A 23,315-nucleotide genomic window follows, 5' to 3' on the forward strand; every position below is an offset into this window, starting at 1 on the left:
TTATGTCATTGTCATAGAAGAAAACACAGACATAGAGTCCCTCTAAGCCCTTTGCTCAAGCCTTATTCTTAAACTGGAGGCCCAGTACATGACCCCAGTGGGGTCTGGTGGCCTGGCCTGTGGGATAAGGCCAAAACCTGGTCCTGGATTGTGCAGGACAGGCCAAGGGACCCCACTGGTACAGTATTAGGCCAGGGAGGGATGTGGGAGGTTGTCCAGCCAGGGAGGGACTGTGGGAGGGCTCCAGGGCATGTCCGGCCTGTTTTGCCCAGCCCCATAAACCAGACCCCAGCAGCAAGTTAACCTATCAGTCAGAGTGTCTGCCCCCTGGTGGTCAGTGCACATATAGTGACTGGTTGACTGACGGACTATCTGCCCCCTGGTGGTCAGGGTACATCATAGGGAGCGGCTGAGTGGTCTTAGTATATCATTAGCATATTAAGCTTTGATTGGTTGAACAGACAACTGGATGACCGGACACTTAGCATATTAGGCTTTTATTATTTAGGATACAGGTTTCTGAGAATATTGGCAGCAGTAAAAACAATACCAGGTGTTAGACTGGTAGAATCAGACTGGATCTCGGTTCAGTACCTTAGTACTTGAATTCTAGCTAAGAAGGAATTCAGAGCGACAATTCAAACTATAAGAGAAAGATCCTATATAATAAAAGACTAATATGCAAATTGACCGAACAACAGAACAAACGGTCACTATGACATGCAGTGACCACCAGGAGGCAGACGCTCAACACAGGCACTGCTCCCTGGTGGTCAGTGTACCAGAGCCTGGCTAATGGCTGGCAAGCACAATAGAGGTGGCAGGAGCTTCTCCTGCCTCCGCAGCAGCACTAAGGATGCCTGGGCGGGCCTAAGCTATCAGTTGGACATTCCCCAAGGGCTCCCAGACAGTGAAAGGGTGAAGGCCAGGCTGAGGGACCCCTCTCCCCTCCCCCCGAGTGCATAAATTTCATGCACTGGGCCTCTAGTTATTTAGATAGTCACAGAGGTAGAAGAAGTGAGTGGTAGAGGAAAACAAGTTACAAAAGCAAAAGAAGGGCCTTTGGAGCTTAGGAGTGATAAGAGTAAAGGTAGCACACCTAGAGGGAAGAAGACCGGTGGGCAGAGAAGGGAAAGGAAAAGGCTAGGGCCTGCTCCAGAAAGGGAGAGCATTCTGGGTCCTCAGTCCTGCAGGCTTTGAAGAATGAGGATTTTAAGGGAGGTCCCAATGGAGGACCTGAATAGAATACTCATCAGCTTTCCAGATGCGTCCTTTCAGGGTTGTGTCTCCACTGATTGGCTGGTGCCAGGGCAAGGGGTCAGCAGTCAATGCAGCTGGTCCTGATGGCAGCTGTGGCATTGCTTGTTTGGTTTGGTTGCTTTTCTGGGCCTGGAGCTAAAACACAACTGGGGCCTAGATGTGTTTTATTCCAGTCAGAATGTCATTGTCCTGGAGGCTTAATGCATAAAATTAAACAAAGCAGCTCTCTTGTTTGTTTCCCTTCTCAAGTGGTCTAACCTGCATGACTAGCATCATGCCAGGGGAGGAAAGGTCAGGAGAGAATCTGAAACACATGAGCAGGGATATGAAACGTCAGGGGGTCTAAACCATAGACCAGAGAGATGCTATAGGAGGAAAGGTCACCCTGGGGACGAGGTCATTTCCCCCCCAGTTTTCCCGTTGCTAGGCACCCAGGGCTTTTTGCTCTGGTGACCTGTACTGGCCTATTGTCCTTGCTCTGCTCGTGTCTGTCTAATGCCGACCACAAGAATAAACTTTCAGATCATACCTTTAAACTGGATGAAGATTTATAGAACTCTGGGGAATAGCTGGATTCATAAGATATGGGTTTGCTCAGGATGAACAAGAAAATTTTATGGGACTCAATAAACTGAGGATAATTATAATTCTTATGCTTTTTTATTTGAAATATTGCTGATTTTTAAATCTTTTTTCCCCCAGATATAATTGAAACTTGTTTTCCTTAGATAAGTTTAGTAAAAAAAAAAAAAATTTAACTATAAACAGTATTGAAACATTTGTATTTTTCTCTCTGCCTGATACAGAATTTGGAAACTCTTAAAAGTGAGTATTATATTCATGGCAATATAGTTGTTTGCACACATTAGATAAGATCTGTTCTCTTTATACTAGGACACAATTTGGAAACTGGAATATTAATGAAGGCTTTGAATGGAATGTCATGTTTGAAAGAGATGTGCATAGATTAGGATGCCACCAGGAAGCTTTAAGGAATTAAGATTGGCTTGGGAAGCCGATAAAGAACCCTTAGAAAAACAGCTGCTACCTTGCTTACATGACCACAGCAGTCTTTCAAGGTAAGGAACAAGGTTGCTTTTTCTGGAAATGGTAAAGGAAGAGCCTCAACACCTTTTGGGGCCCCGAAGAATTCATCCAAATCTATACATATTGCAGAAGGCTGATGGCAACTGAGTGGCTTGGCTTCTTAGCCTTGGAGGGCTAATTAAAGTTCAATCTGGAGCTTCCTATAAAATTTCAGCAAAGCAGATTCAAAAGGAGCATATATGATCCATTGCTATTCTTGTTACATTTATACAAATAATCAGGACAAATTTATTGAAACTAGACTTATACAGAAAAGTAAATTAGTCCTAATTTGGCTATCTTTGAGAAAAATGAGGGTTGTTTTTTTTATTTTTATTTTTTATTTTTTTTAATTAAATTATTATCTGTGTACATATTTTACCATTGCCCCCTCCAATACATATCCACCCTCCCCAGAGAAAATGAGGGTTTTTTGACAGAAAAGTTATGTTTCAACAGAAACTCTAGTACACAGTAGTGGATATTAAATTCTAGCTCAGCTAGCTGTCTTTTTTTTATTATTATTATTTTATTTTATTGAGTTTTTAAAGAGAGGAAGAGAGAGGGATAGAAAGCCAGAAACATTGATGAGAAAGGAACATTGATCAGCTGCCTCCTGCACCCCCCCTCCAGGGGATGCGCCCGCAACCAAGGTACATGCCCCTGATGGGAATCAAACCTGGGACCCTTCAGTCCGCAGGCTGATGCTCTATCCACTGAACCAAACCAGTTTCGGCACAGCTAGCTGTCTTTAAAGTTACTTTTCACCTGTTAACTGCACTGGATCCTAAATTTTCTCTCTTTTTAAATATATTTTTTTATTGATTTTTTACAGAGAGGAAGGGAAAGAGATAGAAAATCAGAAACATCGATGAGAGAGAAACATCAATCAGCTGCCTCCTGCACACCTCCTACCGGAGATATGCCTGCAACCAAGGTACATGCCCTGGACCAGAATCGAACCTGGGACCCCTCAGTCCACAGGCCAATGCTCTATCCAAAACCAGTCAGGGCTGGATCCTAAATTTTCTAGTTTTCTTTCATGTTTGGCTACAAACCACTGAGGTAACGTATAATTTTTCTCCCATCATTTGACTTGGAATTATTGAGAACTAAAACTTTTGTTTTTTTCTGAGCCTTGCAATCACAAACTGCCGCTAGGCGACATGATATAAACTTCAGAGAAATCCTCACAAAAGTTCACGCTTAGATAGTCTCATTGACTGATGCTGTGTAAGCCAAGAGAATTTACCTGATGACATCACCAGAGATATTCAACCTACAGACCAGGAGAGTCTATCAAATTGTCACTGTCCACCTTCATTCCAGAAACAAACAAACAAACAAACAAACAAAAACACACACACACAAAAAAAAAACTTGGTCAACATAAGAAATTTTCAAACCTGCAAAGAATTTTGGTAAGTTTATTTGAGCCAAACTGTCAAAACAATTGCTGGGGAGCATAATCTCAACAAATTGGGATAATGCTCCAGAGAATGGTGTTTTTTTTACCTTTTTTAAAAAGTATATTTTTATTGATTTCACACAGAGAAGAAGGGAGAGGGAGAGAGAGAAAAGCATCAATGATGAGAGAGAATCATGAATAGGCTGCCTTCTGCACACCCCCACTACGGATCAAGCACACTACTCAGGCCTGTGCCCTTGACCGGCATCAAACCCGGGACCCTTCAGTCTACAGGCCGAAGCTTTGTCCACTGAGCCAAACCAGCTAGGGCTCACCTACTTTTATGCATTACAATCGAATATGCTTCTTTTACTTACATAGATGGGTACAGGATAGTTAACTGACAACAATTAAATGATAACAATAACAATAAAGGAACTTTTGATCTCCATCCTGGCACCCTGGTGCATTGGTTGTGCCCTGAGAGGTCTGGAAAAAGGGAAGTTACAAGCTACCCAGACATTACAACAATAAATTATCATTGATGCAAAAGACAACAGACAGGCTTAGGTAAGGTAAAGATTGACTTTTGTCAGGGACAAATCTAGCTTAGGACATGACTACCTGCCATAAGCTGCCTTTAGTTAAAAGTTTTAATTTCAGACCATCCTTTGTGACTGCTTTAGTCTCTAAAGTTTGCAAGGCTGCCACACAGGCCTTTCCTGAACTAGTCATCTGCCTTCTTTTCATTCACAGCTTTGGGCCTCACATCTAGAAATCTTCTCAACTTAGAAACTAACTTGTAATTTTCTCTTATCATTTACCTTTTTTGTTTGTTTGTTTGTTGTTTTTTTTCCAGACACACCTTCTGTTAAATACCTGATTGTTCGCTTGCATGATTTAGGCCTCACTTTGGGAACCCATCTGCCTCACCACCGACTAAAATGAGACTGAATAACTTAGCTGAACTGCCTTATTCTCAGGATTGAATGATTGAATGAGTGAAATGTGGTGGAATCTCCCAACTTTGCTTCTGGAATGTGAACCTTTTATTTAAAGTTTCAAAAGTGAAACTGAAGGTGTTAATAGTGAATGGCACCAGATGTTAGACCGTGGTCCATGAGTTTTGGTAAGAAAAAATTCAGAGTCAAGACTCAAATACAAACAAAAGTAACTCATAGAGGTAGAAGTAAAATAGCTGGGTTGGGTGGGCTCAGGGAACAAGTCACAGAGGCAAAAGAAGGAGAAGGGTCCTTGGAGCTTAGGAGAAAGAAGGCAAAGAAAATGTGGAAAAGAAGGGGATGGGAAAAGGCATGAGTGTGCCAGAGAGAAAGAAGGAGAGAGAGAGAGAGAGAGAGAGAGAGAGGGAGGGAGAAGGAACCCTGGAACCTTCTCTTAAGGGGTTTGTTTTGTCTGGAGGACTTGGGGAGGATTTCAATCAAATATTCATCAGCTTTTTAGGTGTGTCCTTTCAGGGTCATGGTCTCCACTGATTGGTCAGCACTAGGGTAGGGGTCATTAGCCATCACAGCTGGTCCTGATGTCAGCCATGGCATCCCTTCCTCTGCCTTTGATGTTTTTCTGGACCTGGGGCTGAAACAACTGAGGCCTAAATATTATTTCTTTTTTTTAAATGTATTTTTAATGATTTTTAAAGAGGAATAGAGAACTAGAAACATGGATGAGAGAGGAACATCATCAATCAACTGCCTCCTGCACATCCCCTACTCGGGATTGAACCCTCCACCAGGACATGGTCCTAACTGAGAATCAAACCCGTGACCTCTCGGTTCCTGGGTCAATGCTCAACTGCTGAGCCACACCAGTTGGGCCCAAGTATTACTTCTAATTTGACTAAAACCCTGTCTCTGAGGTCGACAGATCAGGGGCTTTGTTCTAAGATTATTTGTGCTGATCAGAATATCACTGTCATGAGACCGTAAGGGAGTGGTTGTGCAAGGGCTTGTGTGGGAGTTATCTAAGGTTCTTCTCTGGCCCCCTTTGTGACCTCATGACTAGTGACACACCAGGGGAGAAAAGGTCAGGGGAGGGTCTGAGCTGCATGACCTGTGATATGAAAGGTCAGGGGGTCTGAACCACGTGACCAGTGTGATCTGCTAGGGGAGGAAGGGTCGCCCTGGGGGTGAGGGCCCACCCTGTAATTGTCAGTTACTGGTGATCTTCTTTACTGGGCCTGTCATTCCTACTCTGCTCATGCCTGTCTAACTGCCTTTTATTTTTTATTTTTTATTTTTTATTTTTAATATATTTTATTGATTTTTTGCAGAGAGGAAGGGAGAGGGATAGAGAGTTAGAAACATCAATGAGAGAGAAACATTGACCAGCTGCCTCCTCCACATCCCCCACTGAGGATGTGTCCCCAACCAAGGTACATGCCCTTGACCGGAATCGAACTTGGGACCTTCCAGTCCGCAGGCTGACGCTCTATCCACTGAGCCAAACTGGTTCCAGCTAACTGCCTTTTATATCAAAGAACCAAAATTCTGCCACCCAAAGCTGCTTTCTGGGATATTGATTTCAAGCTGTCTATTAAGAAACAAGACTCAGAAAGAAACTTTGACCCTGCCCCCTTTCCTGCCCAAGAGATTCAGACAGAGAAACCTGCTTCAGCAAGGAGAGTTTAGTATGTCCACCCAAGCTGAATTTGCATTAAGGATGGTAATAGAGAGCTGAAGGCAGGGGACTGTTGGCTAGATACCCCCTGGGTCCCATTGTTTCTGAGTTGCCAACAAGAATTTTCCCTCCATGTGTGTTCCTCTCTTCATCTACCTGTGAATTGCCCATTCACATTTCTGAAATCTAAGATCCAGTCCACCCCCTTTTCTCCTTCGTTCAAAAATATCTTCTATACCCCATGTTGCCTCACTGTCTTTGGAATTTTGTGTTTATGTGAAAATCCTATGTTCATGTATCTACAACTTGATTTTCTCCTATTACCCTATCTTTGTTAATTAGATCATTATCCCAGTTAGAAGAACTTAGAAGGTTGGAGGAAAAGTATTAGAGTTTTTAGTCCCAACAGTTTGTTAAAACATACATGGCTGGGATCCGCCCCCAGAGTTTCTGAATCAGTGGGGGGATTTGCATTTCTAAAACCTTTCCAGGTGATGCCACACTTTGAAAACCGCTGCTGTAAACCAGAAAAGGAATTAGGAAATCCTAGGTAATCCCAAGGAGGGCTTGAAATCCACAGAAAACATTTGGGGGTCAGGGGCTGAGAAATAAGACACTCTCCTCTGGGGGAGCTCCATATCTGGAGGCAGATCCCGGTACAACAGAGAATTCCAGCCGTCCCAGGTCAAGTGCCCGGCCTGTCTTCCAGGACACACTGGGTGGGACTGCTTGACTGATAGGCAGGACAAGTCATCATTCAGTTCAGACCTTCTCCTGACCTTTTCTCCCCTGCCAGATGGAGCCAGATTCTTAGGGAAACTCGGAGGTGTACAACAGACGAGAAATAGTAGGAAAGAGCATAAGACTTGTATTTCTTTTAATTTTAAAAAAAATTTTTTTAAAATTATTTTTTAAAATCTTTATTGTTGAAAGTATTACAGACGTTCCTTTGCACCCCACGCCGCCACCCCATGGTTTCCCTCCACCCAGTTCCTGCCTTACCTCAGCCCTTCACCACCCTATTGTCTGTGTCTATAAGTAATGCATATATGCATAGAAAATCTTTGGTTAATCTCTTCCCACCAGACTTCCCATCTTCCCTTTGAGATTCATCAGTCTGTTCCATGTTTCCACGCCTATGATCCTATTTTACTCATCAGTTTATTTTGTTCATTAGATTTCTTGTTTATTTTTATTTTTAGATTCATTTGTTGAAGGTTAATGTATTTATTGCCATTTTATTGTTCATATTTTTTATTTCTTCCTTCTTCTTCTTCTTCTTCCCCCTCCTCCTCCTCCTCCTCCTCCTCCTCCTCCTCCTCCTCCTCCTCCTTCTGTTTCTCCTCCTCCTCCTCTTCTCCTCTACTTAAACAATACCCTTTAACATTTCATGTAGTACTGGTTTGGTGGTGATGAACTCCTTTAGCTTTGTTAATGACAAGTGGGGTAACAAGCAGAAAGAAGGAAATGGATTAAAAGACTTGGTCAGGAGAGGGAAGACAGTAGGTGAGAAAACCAGAGTCAGAGAAATGGACCCAGGAGCCCAATAGGTGTGTCTCTAAATATTTGATTTCGTCCTAGCTAGTTTGGCTCAGTGGATAGAGCATCCGCCTATGGACTGAAGGGTCCCAGGATTAGTTCCCGGCCAAGGGCACATGCCTAGATTGCAGGCTGGATCCCTAGCAAGAGGCAGCTGATCAATGATTCTATCTCATCATTGATGTTTCTATATCTCTTTCCCTTCCTCTCTGAAATTTTATATAGATATAGATATAGATATAGATATAGATATAGATATAGATATAGATATAGATATAGATATAGATATTTGATCTTTAGGATTATTCTATTTAGCTCTTGGGCAAAAAAAAAATAAGACAAATAGGTAAAATTATGGAGATGCTAGTTTGAAGTTAATGAAGTACACTTTTTTTAAAAAAAATATATTTTATTGATTTTTTACAGAGAGGAAGGGAGAGAGATAGAGAGTTAGAAACATCGATGAGAGTCATCGATCAGCTGCCTCTTGCACACCCCCTACTGAGGATATGCCCGCAACCAAGATACATGTCCTTGACCGGAATCGAACCCGGGACCTTTCAGTCCCCAAGCCGACGCTCTATCCATTGAGCCAAACCGGCCTCGGCTGAAGTACACTTTTAATAATGAGACCTAACCGACCGTAAAATGGACTGCACAAAATAATAAGCTTTTCTAAATGAACATATATAAAAACATTAATAATGCTTTTTATCCAACTATTGGCAAAGAATAATTTTGTGGTGGTTGTTAATCCTCACCTGAGGGTATTTTTTCCCCATTGCTTTTCAGAGAGAGTGGAAGAAAGGGAGAGAGGGTAGGAGAGAGGGAGGGAGAAAGGAGGACATAGTCTTAAAGGATCATATTAGTTTCCTATTGATGCTGTGAGAAGATCATAAGGGTTATGGGCTAAAATCAAGTGCTGCTTTCCTTCTGGAAGCTCTGGGAGAAAATGCATTCCTATGTATTTTTCAGCTTCTAGAAACCACCGGCACGCCTAGACTTGTAGCCCCTTCCTCCATTTTCAAAGCCAGCCATGAAGCATCTCCAGATCTCTCTTCAACCTTTGACTTAGCGGAAAACAGTCAAACAGACATGAAAAGCTAACAAATCACCCAACAAAGAATAGGTCTCTGTAACCCAAAATCCCGCTACAGAAATCACTCACAGACCTTAAACCAAAGTCCTCATCATTGCTGTCACCAACAGGGGAAAAAAATCAAAACACAAAGTTAGTAGACGAAGAATTAAAATTAGAACAACAGGGCATAAGGAAGTTTTTATTGTCACTTTATTTATTTTAATATATATTGAAATTAATTTCAGAGAGGTTGAGAGAGAAAAATGGAAACATCACTGATGCCCAGCCGGGTGTGGCTAGCAGTTGAGAGTGGACCCAGAAACCAGGAGGTCACCGGGTCGATTCCCAATCAGGGCACATGCCTGGGTTGGGGGCTAGATCCCACAACCCAGTAGGGGCTGGGCAGGAGTCAGCCAATCAATGACTCTTTCTCATCATTGATGCTTCTATCTCTCCCTCTCCCTTCCTCCCTGAAATCTATAAAAATATATTTAAAAAAGAAAAAGAAACATCAATGATGAGAGAGAATCATTGATCAGCTGCTTCCTGTATGTCCCACACTGGGGACTGAGCCCGAAACCTGGACATGTGCCCTGACTGGGAATTAAAACAAAGTGTGATCTCCTGATTCATAAGTAGATACTCAACCACTGAGCCACACTGGCTGGGAATATTTTATTTATTTATTTATTTATAGTCACTGGATGAAATGTTTATTGATTTTCGAGAGAGAGGAAGGAAGAGAGAAAGAAAAATCAATGTGAGAAAGAAACATCCATCGATTGTCTCCATATACACCATGACTGGATATCAAACTCACAACCTTTTTGGTGCATAGGATGACACTCTAATCAACTAAGCTACCAGGCCAGGGCTATTGTCACTTTAAATTCACCTCTAAAACTCAAGAAAAACGTCCCTAGAGCCGAACTGGTTTGGCTCAGTGGATAGAGCGTCAGCCTGCGGATTGAAAGGTCCCAGGTTTGATTCTGGTCAAGGGCATGTACCTTGGTTGCAGGCACATCCCCAGTAGGAGGTGTGCAGGAGGCAGCTGAATTGATGTTTCTCTCATCGATTTTCTAACTTTCTATCCCTTTCCCTTTCTCTCTTTAAAAAATCAATAAAATATATATATATTTTAAAAAGTGCCTAGACTTTAGCTGTATGTGAGGTGTACCATTACTGTTGATGAAGTTCTGGCTCCGTCAGTTGAATCCATTGGGCATCTCATGGAAGTTCTCTAAACTGCTAGTAGTGTTTCCCAAACTTTTGACATATGTGTACCCCTTCTATAGTTTTCGTAACGCTGAGTACCCCTCGTACTCATGAGAACGTAGAATTAGGCGCAGCTAAGCACGGTGCAGTGCATATCCCCACCAAACCCCGGTGCAATGGGTACCCCACCAAACTCTTCCCGTACCCCTGGGGGTACGCGTACCACACTTTGAGAAACACTGTGCTAGAGGATACTTTTAAAAAAAGCTAAAATCCTGACTCTCATTCAGATATCAAATGAATATGTGTTAAAGATTTTGTTTAACTCTTTTTTGCTGAGGAAATCAGAGATGTTATAACCGATTCAAAGAATAATCCGAAAAACAGTTATTTGTATAGTCAGGAATATTGAAATGAATTTACAAGTAGATACAAAATTGAAGTTTTCACAGTGGGGGAGGGAGGGCTGTCCCCAAACCAGATATAATTTATTTTCATGTCTATGGTCAAGAATTATTGGCATGCTGCCCTAGCTGGTTTGGCTCAGTGGATAGAGCAGTGGCCTGCTGACTGAAGATTCCTGGGTTTGATTCTGGTCAAGGGCACATGCTCGGGTTGAAGGCTCGATCCTCAGTGGGGGGCATGCAGAAGGCAGCTGATCAATGATTCTCTCTCATCATTGATGTTTCTATTTCTTCCTCTCCCTTTCTCTCTGAAATCAATAAAAATATTTTAAAAGAAAAGAATTATTGGCATGCTATTGCTTTGCTACAATACACAAAAGTTGTCAGAGAGCCTAGACACTTCCTTGGAGGCACTAGCATTCCATTGGCAGGATAGACAGTAATCCCTTTTGCTTATTTTAAAGTCTTAAATGTTCCTTAAACTGTATGCCCCACAGTTTTGTTGACTCAAGTCTTCAATAATAATACATTCTTACAAAATGAGAGGCTGATATGGTTACAGGTGAGGACTCCAGAATAGCACTGCCTGCACCCGATGGTGAGGCTCCACCGTTTTTAGCTGTATGGCTTTGGGAAAGTGATGAGACTCAGCGCACACAATGGCCCAAAGACCAAGTTCAGCCTGCTGCCTATTTCTGTATAGCCCTTGAGCTAAGAATGGTTTTTAAATGATGGGGGGGGGGGGGGGGGGGAGGACAGGGATTTAAAAAAATATTTTGCAGCCCAACCGGTTTGGCTCAGTGGTAGAGCGTCGGTCTGGGGACTGAAAAGGTCCCAGGTTCGATTCCGGTCAGGGGCATGTACGTTGGTTGCGGGCACATCCCTGGTAAGGGGTGTGCAAGAGGCAGCTGGTCGATGTTTCTCTCTCATCGACGTTTCTAGCTCTCCATCTCTCTCCCTTCCTCTCTGTAAAATATCAATAAAATATATTTTAAAAAAATATTTTGCAGCACATGAAAATTATAGAAAATATAAAATCCAGTGCTCATAAAACATTTGATTAGCATACAACCATGTTCATTTTTTAAAAGAATAAATCTTAATCTCTTTTTTAAAAAATTGATTTCAAAGAGGAAGGGAGAGGAGTAAAAACATCAATGAGAGAGAATCATTGATTGGCTGCCTCCTGTATGCCCCACATTGGGGTTAGAGCCCTGAGCAGGAATTAACCAATGACCTCTTGGTTTATCAGTCAATGCTCAACCACTGAGCCACACCAGCCAGGCCCATGTTCATGTTTTTACACAGTGTCTGCTGCTGCTTTCATGCTACAGCACAATGTCAATAGAGCCTAAATTATTATAGAGCCTAAAATATGTACTATCTAGTTCTTCACAGAAAAAAAGTTGCCAATATCTGCATCCTCAGTCCTAAACTTTTCTAAGACTTGGTTTGTTTATATGTAAAATGAGGATAAAATGGCACTGACACCTATAGTTGTGGTGGAAATCCATTGAGGTAACACATAGAAAGCCTGGCCTAAAAAAAAAAAAAAAAAAAAAAAAGAAAGCCTGGCCTATCATAAACCCTCTTTAAGTCTGAGCTAATCAAAAGGCCTCCCCAAAGTTGTGTAAGCAGGACAATTGTTATAGATGCTGTGACATAAATGTTCCCTTTCTTTTGGGGTCACTAAGTTAGAACATTACAAGCCTAGAATTGTCTGCAGTCATACTCCCTCCCTGCCTCCTCCATTAAAAAACAAACAAATGAAAAACATCTAATAAAGCTTACCCTTATCGGGCACATTTTATGGATCTGGCAATGTTGTGAGTTCTTTACATTTAATCTTTACAACAACCTAACAAGGTAGGTAGGTATTATTTTCCCCGTTTCACAGATATGGAAACGGAGACTCAGAGCGGTTTAGTAAGTTATTCTAGGGAAGTGGTAGAGCCAGATTCAAACCTTGGCAGTCTGACTAAGGAGCCATCAGCTCACACCGCCTCCCACATGGAGGACACCCATCTACAACAGAAGGAATGAGGCCAACTTACTGAAAGGGGCCAACTCACGAGATGGAGGGAAGAGAGCCCTACTGAGAGCCTTACCTGTGTTGCCTCTTTTTTGTTTTGTTCTTTGTTTTTTGTTCTTTGTTTCTTGTTAATCCTCACCGGAGATATTTTTCCATTGATTTTTAGAGAGAGTGGGAGGGAGGGGGAGAGACGCAGAGAGAGAAACATCGATGTGAGAGAGAGAGACATCAACTGGTTGCCTCCCGACCAGGGCAGGGGAATCCAGCCCGCAACCAAGGTATGTGCCCTTGATCAGAATCAAACCTTCAGTCTGCAGGCGGATGCTCTATCCACGGAGCCAAACTGGCTAGAAACGTTTTGTTTTGTTTCACTTAGGCTAATTTGAGTTTGTTTTCTGCCACCAAAGAAAGATGTATGCTGAGGAGATAAAAGATAAAAAATGACATGGGGATTTTCCTTCACCCGTAAGACATGGGAGAGGGAAACAAACAAACAAAACCCACAGAGCACTCAGGGCTAATGTAAAGGCATGCTTTGAATGCTGTGGGAGGAGGGGATTTAACAGCGTCAGTTCAGGGAAAACTCCCGGTGTACCTGAATGCTCTTTGTTTGATTTCTTTTTAAGTTTCAAGCAGGACACAAGTCATTAGATTCAGCCTGGAGTCTTTTATTTATGCCTTTTCTGTGTTGGCTGGAGGATTGCCGTGTGGCCCGGATAGCATCCATGGCTGGACCATGGGTGATGTGGCATTTTTTTGCTTGTAATGTTAACTACTATTGTGCTATGCCAATGATGCTTCAGCGAGGCCCACAAATGGGCTGGGGAAAGCACTTGTTAAAATATAACAGTGTAATTTACAAAACGTCATGGGTGTGTTTCTACTAATCAAATTATACACTTGCTTAGATTTTAAACACTGACTTATTAAAAGGGGGCCCCAATTTTATCTCCCTTTCACAATACAGCCAGTTCTTCAGCCACAATTACCTGCTGTTATAAAATTGCACACACAAATAATTGTGCCCACAATTGTCTAATTGCAGGCTGGACGTGAAGGGCAAGCAGCTCATTATTTCTCAGGTGTCTGATGTTGCTCGTCATTAGCTGGTTGGGGCACAAGCAATTGCACAGGCTGTTCTTCACCTACAAAGGGTGAGGGCCGGGGTGACATAGTCCACTGGGCAAGGATTTCAATAATAAAACCCCCTTCTTCCTTCTGAGAAAGTGTGCTTTTCTCGGAAGATACTTTTATTTTCCCAATCAACCTTCACCTACTGCTAGCTTACTTACTTTTTGTGTCTTGCTTCTTCACCTGTTCTGATTTCTTTAAGAATCGTCTTGCCGAAACCGGTTTGGCTCAGTGGATAGAGCATCGGCCTGCAGACTGGAGGGTTCCGGGTTCGATTCCGGTCAGGGGCATGTACCTTGGTTGCAGACACATCCCCAGTAGGGGGTGTGCAGGAGGCAGCTGATCGATGGTTCTCTCTCATTGATGTTTCTAACTCTCTATCCCTCTCTCTTCCTCTCTGTAAAAAATCAATTAAATATATTAAAAAAAAAAAAAAAAAAAAAAAAAAAGAATCATCTTGTTGCCCGACCAGCATGACTCAATGGTTGAGCGTAGACCTATGAACCAGGAGGTCACGGTGCGATTCGGGGTCAGGGCACATGCCAAGGTTGCAGGCTCGATCCGCAGTGTGGGGTGTACAGGATGCAGCAGATCAATAATTCTGTCTCATCATTGATGGTTCTCTCTCTCTCTCTCTTTCTCTCTCTCTCTCTCTCTCTTCCTCTATGAAATCAATAAAAGTATATACTTAAATAAAAGAATCATCTTGTCAGCTTTTAGGACATGTCTGTGTTATTTACATTATTCCATTTTAAATTATTTTCTTTATTTCTCTATCCCAACTTTTCTTACATAGAGTAGTATTAGAAAAAATTTCTTTCTTTTTTTTTTTTAAATATATTTTATTGATTTTGTAGAGAGGAAGGGAGAGAGATAGAGAGTTAGAAACATCGATGAGAGAGAGTCATCTATCAGCTGCCTCTTGCACACCCCCTACTGGGGATATGCCCGCAACCAAGGTACATGCCCTTGACCGGAATCGAACCCGGGACCCCTCAGTCCCCAAGCCAACGCTCTATCTATTGAGCCAAACCGGTCCCGGCAGAAAAAATTTATTTTTATAGGAGAGTTGAACCTGGGAGAAATATATGACTCCCTTGATGAAATCAGTTTGTTCAAATTAAGAAGAAAAAGTAAAAATATTTAATAATAGACATATACCAGAGAAAAAAGCAACAACAACCAAGGGTCTGGAAATCAAGAGCATTCCTGTAACAGAGTTCATGTAAGGAGGTTTATTTATTTGGTGATGTCACTATTACTCACCCACAGGACTGCGTGGGAAAATAGAGAGCGTGCATAAGAAACAATAAAACAAACATTCTAATTTGAGCACTTTGTTTTTTCAAGAGTGTAATCATTGGCTGGAAGAAACGGGAGCAGCTCTGAATGCAGTGATTTAGCATCTAAGTGTAATAACTGAGATTGGAATTCTGAATTATTATCTCTGGGTCTAGAGCGTTACCCCTTTCCCAACCTCCTCGTCTCCATCAACTCCAAGATATGTTAACTTCCACAATAAACAAACACTTTCATGATAAAGCGATAGAGTACTGGGACTTAATTTTCTTTGGTCTCTTCTCAGAAATCTATCTTTTTCTTTCAGTTACAATGAGATCAAAGTGTGTTTGTTGCCGGGGAGGGGGGGGGGAGGAAGGGGGCAGAAATTTCTACAATTAGATGTGCTATTTCAATGACCATTTCTCACTCAGAGTCTTAACTTTTTGTGTGTCTAAATTTTGGGCCTATTCCTTTGATAATCTCTATTATATCCCTTTGTGATCTATAAATTTCATTCCATTTGCAGATACTGGAAGATTGTGGATAATAAAAGTTGAAATAGAGTTTCTCACAAAACACTACATTTGAGGAACTATTACCAAGTACATAATACAATTGTCTTCACTATTTTAGGCAGGGATTTATTTATTTATTTATTTATTTATTTACTAAAGGCCTGGTGCACAAAATTCGTGTACTTGGGGTGGGTCTGTAAGCCTGGCCTGTGCCCTCTCACAGTCCAGGAGCTCTGGGTGGGGAGTGGGGGGGTGGGGGATGGGGGGAACGTCCAACTAATTGCTTACAGAGAGAAAGAGAGAGGGTCAGAGAGCTAGAAACATCAATGAGAGAGAATCATGAGTCAACTGCCTCCTGCACAGCCCCTACTGGGGATGTGCCTGCAACCAAGGTACATGCCCTTGACTGGAATCGAACCTGGGACCTCTCAGTCCGCAGGCCAATGCTCTATCCACTGAGCCAAACCGGTTTTGGCTCAGTCAGCATTTTTGATTGCAGACAACATAGGTCATTCTAGCTGTTGAAACAGGAAGAGATTTATTAAAGGAATATTAGACAGATTCTCTAGAGTAGACAGAGAACTTGGAACAATGAGGTCAAGAAGTACAGTCAGAAAAATGCCCCAACACACCAAAGGATCTTCCTAATAAGACATGATTGCAGACACTCAGCACTCCTAATGCTAGAATCGCATGCAAGAACCCTTCCTCTGACAACTTTCCTGGAAAAATGACATGCCACTGGTTTTCTTACCAGAAAATTTGATCTCCCCACATGCGGCTGACTCTTGTGAGTCATTTCCACTTGTAAATCTGTGTGCATAAAGCTAATTTGTGGAAACTACGTCCCTTGCCCCTAGCTGTGATTAAGTCTGGGAAATGCATTTTATAGCTTTTCATCTACATTAGGCATTGGCAAGTATTTTCTTGAAAGAACAAGATAGTGAATATTTTAGGATTTGCAGGAATATGGTCTCTGTCACAACTATTCAACTCTGCTACCATAACACAAAAGCAGCAATAGATGATAACAAAACAAATGAGCCGAGACGTGTCCCAATAAAACACTTTTTATGGGTACTCAAATTTGAATTTCATAAAGTCTTCACATGTAACAAAATATTCTTCTTTTTACCTGTTTCAACCACTTAAAAATGTGAAGAACCAGAAATAAATTCTCAAACATTTGATCAATTGATTTTCAATAAAGGTACAAAGACCATTTGATGGGGAAAGGACTTTTTCTTTCTTTTTTTTCCCAACAAATGGTGCTGGGAAAAAGTATATTCACATGCAAAAGAATAAAGTTGGGCTGTTACATCACATATGAAAATTAACTCAAAATGGATCAAAGACTTAAGAGCTGAAACTAAAACTCTTAAAAAAAAAAAAACAAACATAAGAGAAAGTCTTCATGACATTGGATTTAGCATTGGTTTCTTGGAATGACACCAAAAGCACAAGCCAAAAAATAAAAATAAAAAAATTTGTAAACCACATATCTAATAAAAGAAGTAATATCCAGAATATATAGAAATTTCTTAAACTTAACAAAAAAAAAAAAAAATCAAAAATAGACAAAGGGCCTTGGCTGGGTAGAGCAATTGGTTGGAGCATCGACACGATATGCCAAGGTTGTTGGTTCAATTTTCTGGTTAGAGTACATACAAGAATCAACCAATTATTGTGTGAATAAGTGGAACCACAAATCAATGTTTCTCAAAAATCAGCTTTAAAAAATGGACAAAGAACTTGAAAAGACACTTCTCCAAATAAAATATAGAAATGGCCAGTTTTGCTCAGTGGATAGAGCATCAGCCTGGCGACTGAAAGGTCCCAGGTTTGATTCTGGTGAAGGGCACATGCCTGGGTTGCAGGTTTGGTCTCCAGTAGGGGATGTAAAAGAGGCAGCCAATCAATCTCTCATCATTGATATTTCTATCTCTCTCTCCCTCTCCCCTCCTCTCTGAAATAAATGAAAGTATATCTAGAATAACGAAAGTGCAATATGCTAATTAGACTGGATGGCCTTCGGGACAAAGCTGGGGCTACAAGCGAAGCCCGGCTCCCAGGTGCCGGAGGGAAGCCAGTGCTGGCAGCCGAGGGAAGGAAGGCCTATTCTTGCACAAATTTTGTGCATGGAGTCTTTAGTATATATACAGTATATGCTCAACATCACTAGCCACTGGGGAAATGTGAATCAAAACCACAATGAGTACTACCTCAGACCTATTAGGATGGCTACTATAAAAAAGCAAAACAAACAAACAAACAAAACAGAATAACAAACGTTGTTGAGAATGCAGAAGAATTAGAGTCCTTGAGCACTGTAGGGGAAGGAAAAATGATGCAGCTGCTATGGGAAACTGTATGGCAGGTCCTCAAAAAACTAAAACTAGGATTAATACATATATGACCCATCCATCCCACTTTCTTCTGGGTGTTTACCTAAAAAGAGTGAAAGCAGGGACTTGAACTGATGTTTGTACATCCATATCCATAGCGGCATTATTCACAATAGCCAAAAGGTACAAGTAACTCAAGTGTCCATTGACAGATGAATAGGTAAGCAAAATATGGTATATGCATATAATGGAATATTACCCAGCCTTATAAAAGGAGAAAATTCTGGCTATCTCCAGGTGCATAGCATCAGAATTGAGTTGATTGTAGGACACCCTGTGGGTATCCTACAATAGAATTGCTTGGATGTGTGTGGAAAACCCCAGATACAGGGGAATTGGTAATCAGATCCCTTTGGATACCTAGACGAGTCAGATCCATAGAGACAGAAGTAGAGTGGTGGGTGCCAGGGGTTTAGGAAAAGTGGGAAAGGGGAGTTATTGTTTAATGGGTACGGAGTTTCAGTTTTGTAGAATGAAAAAAGTTTTGTGGATGAATATGGTGATGGTTGTTAAACAAAGTGAATGTACTTAATGCTATCTAAATATACGTCATGTGTATACTAAAGTACAGCGTGCACACTTAAGTGTACTTACTAATGTAATTAAACATAGTTACAATGGTACATTTTATGTTGTATATATTTTACCACAGTTAAAATAAAACACAATGAGCCCAGCCAGTGTGGTTCAGTGGTTAAGCATTGACCCATGAACCAAGAGGTCACTGCTTCGATTTCCAGTCAGGGAAATGCCTGGGTTGTGGGCTCCTTCCCCAGTGGAGGGCACGCAAAAGGCAGCTGGTCAATGATGTTTCTATCTCCTTCTCCCTTTCCCTTCCCTTCTCTCTAAAAAGCAAAATTATGCTTTTTAAAATATATTTTTTAAAAACACAGTGAGCTATCACTCCACACCTATTAAAATGGCTATTATTTTTTAAAAGGGAAATAACAATTGCTAGTGAGGATGCAAAGAAATTAGAGCCCTTTGCACTGCTGGTGGGAATGTAGAGTGGGCAAACTGTGGAAAAGTTTAGTATTTCCTCAGAAAGATACACATAGAACGTGACCCTGCAATTTCACTCCTAGATATAGACCCAACACTGATATTCACAGCATTATTCACAATAGCCAAAAGGTGGAAATAACCCAGATGTTCTCCAACAAATGAATGAATAAACAAAATGTGTTATACCCATACAATGGAATATTATTGACCTTAAAAAGGAATGACATTCTGGTACATGCTTCTAAATATGGAAAATCCTTGAAAATGTGATGCCAGGTGAAATAAGCCAGATGCAAAAGCACACATATTGTATGATTCCACGTATATGGGACACATAGAATAGAGACAAAGTTGAGAGACAAAAGTAAAATAGAACTTGGCTGAGGGAGGGGACAATGGAACAGGATTGTTTAATGAGTGCAGAATTTCTGCTTGGGATGATGAAAAAGTTCTGGGCATGCATAGTGCGTGATTGTATTACATTGTAAATGTGCTTAAAGACACTGACTATAAACTTAAAGATCATTAAAGTGGTAAATTTTATGTTATGTATATTTTAGCACAAACATGTGAAAACCATTCCTAGTTCACAGGCCATAGAAAATGGGGCAGTAGGCTAAGTTTGGCCCGTGAGCGGCACTCGACTTGTCTCCAGTATCGCAAGACAGCTAGCCAGAAGCTAGGGAGAGTGAGCCAACTTATCGTACCTGCCGATGGGTAAGATAACATGCTTCCTGTCAGTCAGCTAGGTTTATTGTCCTTCCGGAAAGTTGCCTTGCATGAACTTCAAGAACTTCTTCAGCTTATCACCCCTCAAATTTTTTCTATGTTTTAATCAATGATCCTGTTTCCTTTCAACTCAGGCAAAATATTCTTCTCATAAATGAACCCCTATGCCCTTTCTCTTGATTTCACCTCCACCCATCTTTCTCCTAATTTTTGTTCCATGAACCATCTCTTCCCCGCCACTGCTTTCTTTCTCTTAGCAACAAGTCTGCCTTGTTTCCTTGAATAGAATAGAAAGTTCTTTCAACCTCACAGGCCCTGCAAGTTACTGTTTTATCTTTTTCACTCTTTGCACTAATTTCTAAAAAGAGTAGTTTCCACTACACTTACTAAACTAAAAAGAGAAATACCTACCCACTCATTCTTAAATTTACTGCAGTTTGACTTCCTGTGGATGGAAACATCCCTCTAAAGGTATTTCCTGACTGTGCATCCAGTAGGCTATCATCGGTGCTGCCCCCTTTGACCTTTCTGCTGCATTCAGTGTGGCAAGCGCTCCTTCTCAGACTCCTCTCCAGGATCCTTCAAATCCATCCACACTGTCTGAACACTCTCCACCTGCCAGTCCGCGTGCTGGGTGCTGGGTGCTGGGACCCTCTCCACCCTCTGTAGTCCTAGCCTGTCCCAGTGTTCCCAAGACTCTTCTGTTCTTGCTCTGTACTCCTTCCTTCCCTGTGTTACTTAACAACTCCTTTCGCACTGAGAAGCCTGCTTCCTATGCCCAGCCTGTTCCAAGTGCTTTACATAAATGATGCCATTTGATCCTCAAAAAGCATCCCATCAGGAAGGTGCTAGTAACACCCCCATTCCTCAGATGAGAAAATCGAGGCACTGAAAGATAGTCCAGAGTTCTACTAAACACAGGTAATGTGTGGAGCCGGAATTCCTTTCTTTCTCAGAGAGATCATAGTAGGTTGCTGATAAAGGATTCAAAGCAGACAGTCAAATGGAGGACTTGCCTCTTTCCATTTCACTGTTTCTCCCTCGGCTGCAAACATCCCCTCCATGCCGACTGCCAAATGCATGGCTCCAGTTTTGACATGTCTCCTGGCCAGTCCTCCGATGTTTGTGGAGCCCAGACAAAAGAACAAATTGAGGGTCCGCATTCCAAATGGCAAACTTTTAAAATTGTAAAGTTAACAGTTGTTAAATAAATACATTCTGTCATCCCGTCTTGACAAGTACACCTTCTTAACTATCTGGTCAGATCGAGAATTTCTACCAGTTACGGAGTTCATGCTGGACAGGAGCCTGGGTGAGCCGGCTCTGAGTGCCTAGCCGCCCCTTCTTTTCCACCTCGCACTGTGAGGGTCCTTGTGCACCCGTGGCCTGCACATCCCCGCTCTGCCCAGGGGCCCCATGAGCACTGGAGGTTCAGAACTTCGCCCACCAGTGGTACCCTTCACCCTCAGCAGTATGTTCCCAGAAGCTTGCCTGGGTCCTGCACACAGCCCCAGGCCTTTGGGACTGGCATCCTTTGGGGACTAGATCCTTGGCATGTTCCCTTTGCCTCATGCACCCCTTGTGCCAGCATTTCTCAATCTGTCCTGCATGATCTTTCCCCTTTTTATTTCCAATCTGTTAACAGATCAATACTCCTTTTAATACAACAGGAACGCATTCCTGGAAAAAGGAAACAAAAACAAAAACATACAGAATGCAAGTTCATGTTTTTATTGTTCATTAATTATTAGACTGTTAGACATAAAATTACATTTCAATAAAGGGAATCAGGACAAACATTTCTTGAGAGTATAGGAACAAAAGATTACCATTTGTTAGGCAGTCTCTACTACTTTAAAAACTTTTGGTTGTTCCAGGGTCTTAACTAAACAGAAAAAATCTATGAGTAAAATAGGATTCCCCGTGTTAGACACCTGTCTGCACACTTTGAGAACTGCTGTGAAGTCTCAATCTTGGCTGGGTTGATGATACTGCTTAGAGAGAGCAATGTATATCTTCGTGTTTCCATGCTGGGTTTTAAAAAAGAAACCAACCCCACAAGGGGATTTTTGACAGAACGAAAGAAGATATTTCAGAGTAATTTGAGAAAGGTTAGGTTAGTCATTTTAAATTTTTATATAAGATGGAGCAAAATTTGTCTTCCATCCTTCAATGACTTGTATTAATAAATCATCTTTCTGCGAAAGAGAGGAATTCAGGCTCCACGCATTTCCCGTGTTTAGTTCAGCTGATTTTGTAGTGAAGCTTTCTGGCTGGAGGAAGTGCACGTTGATTTACATCCTGGCACGCGTTCCTGAAACTGGGTAACTAATCCAGAATGCTCTCCAGTCATTGCAGCTGTGCCATCAGAATATAACCCTCCTCGGAGTCCCAGCTCCAGACGCATTTATGGACAATGTAATCCTTTATGGCTTCATGCAGTTCACAGTTGTGTTTATTGGCCATGAAGCTGAGAAAATAAAAGAACTATTTCTTCCCATCACGGTCATGTTTAACTCATACATATACTAAAAGGATGATCATATTAACAGTATTTGTGCATTCTTCTTGTTTCAGTGAAAAAATGCTTTGACGGTTTTAGTATTTTCTGAGTTAGCCTTTCATATCATTAGGCGGTTTCCAAATATGGTGATTATCCTTTCTCTGGAAATGGCGTCTAAACTACCTTCTTTGCCACAGTGTCACCCAACATGTTTAAACCAGCTGGCCGGCAATGTCTATGCCTGGTCTTACCTACCGCAAACACTGCTTCATAAGAAGCCTGGAAACTGCTTATATGTGAAATAGTTAACATTTGTTCCTCTCAGGCTTTTTTAAATTTTTTATTCAATACTCTCTTTCAAATAATTTTTTTTCACTTTTCTTTCATTTGATATGCAAAAATCATTTAAGTTTTGATGGTCTCAATGTTCCATTAGTCGGTACATTTTCTGATAAAACTGTAGTTTTTAAAAAAATATCTTTTAGAGTCAGATTTCTTTTTTTTTTTTTTCTTTTTTAAATATATTTTATTGATTTTCTACAGAGAGGAAGGGAGAGAGCTAGAGAGCTAGAAACGTCGATGAGAGAGAAACACCGACCAGCTGCCTCTTGCACACCCCCTACCGGGGATGTGCCTGCAACCAACATACATGCCCCTGACCGGAATCGAACCTGGGACCTTTCAGTCCGCAGACCGAAGCTCTACCACTGAGCCAAACCGGTTTTGGCAAGATTTCTTTTATCTATTTATTTTATTATTGATTTAAGAGAAGGGAGAGGGAGAGGAGATAGAAACATCAATGATGAGGGAGAATCACCGATCAGCTGCTTCCTGCACATCTCCTACTGGGTTGGGGATTGAGTCCACAACCCAGGCATTTGCCCTTGACCAGAATCTAACCTAGGACCTTTCAGTCCGCAGGCCAAAGTTCTATCCTCTGAGCCAAACCAGCTAGGACTAAAGCTGTAGTTTTAACACTTCTCAATGATGGCTACAAATTGAACTCAGTACAGGAGGAATCATACTTCTGAGAAGATGGAGAATTGAACCCTTCTGGTATTCATTTCCTCAGAATCATTTTTGTTGC

Source organism: Pipistrellus kuhlii, unplaced genomic scaffold (genome assembly GCF_014108245.1).
Source record: "Pipistrellus kuhlii isolate mPipKuh1 unplaced genomic scaffold, mPipKuh1.p scaffold_m20_p_3, whole genome shotgun sequence".
In the NCBI taxonomy this organism is placed as follows: Eukaryota; Metazoa; Chordata; class Mammalia; order Chiroptera; family Vespertilionidae; genus Pipistrellus; species Pipistrellus kuhlii.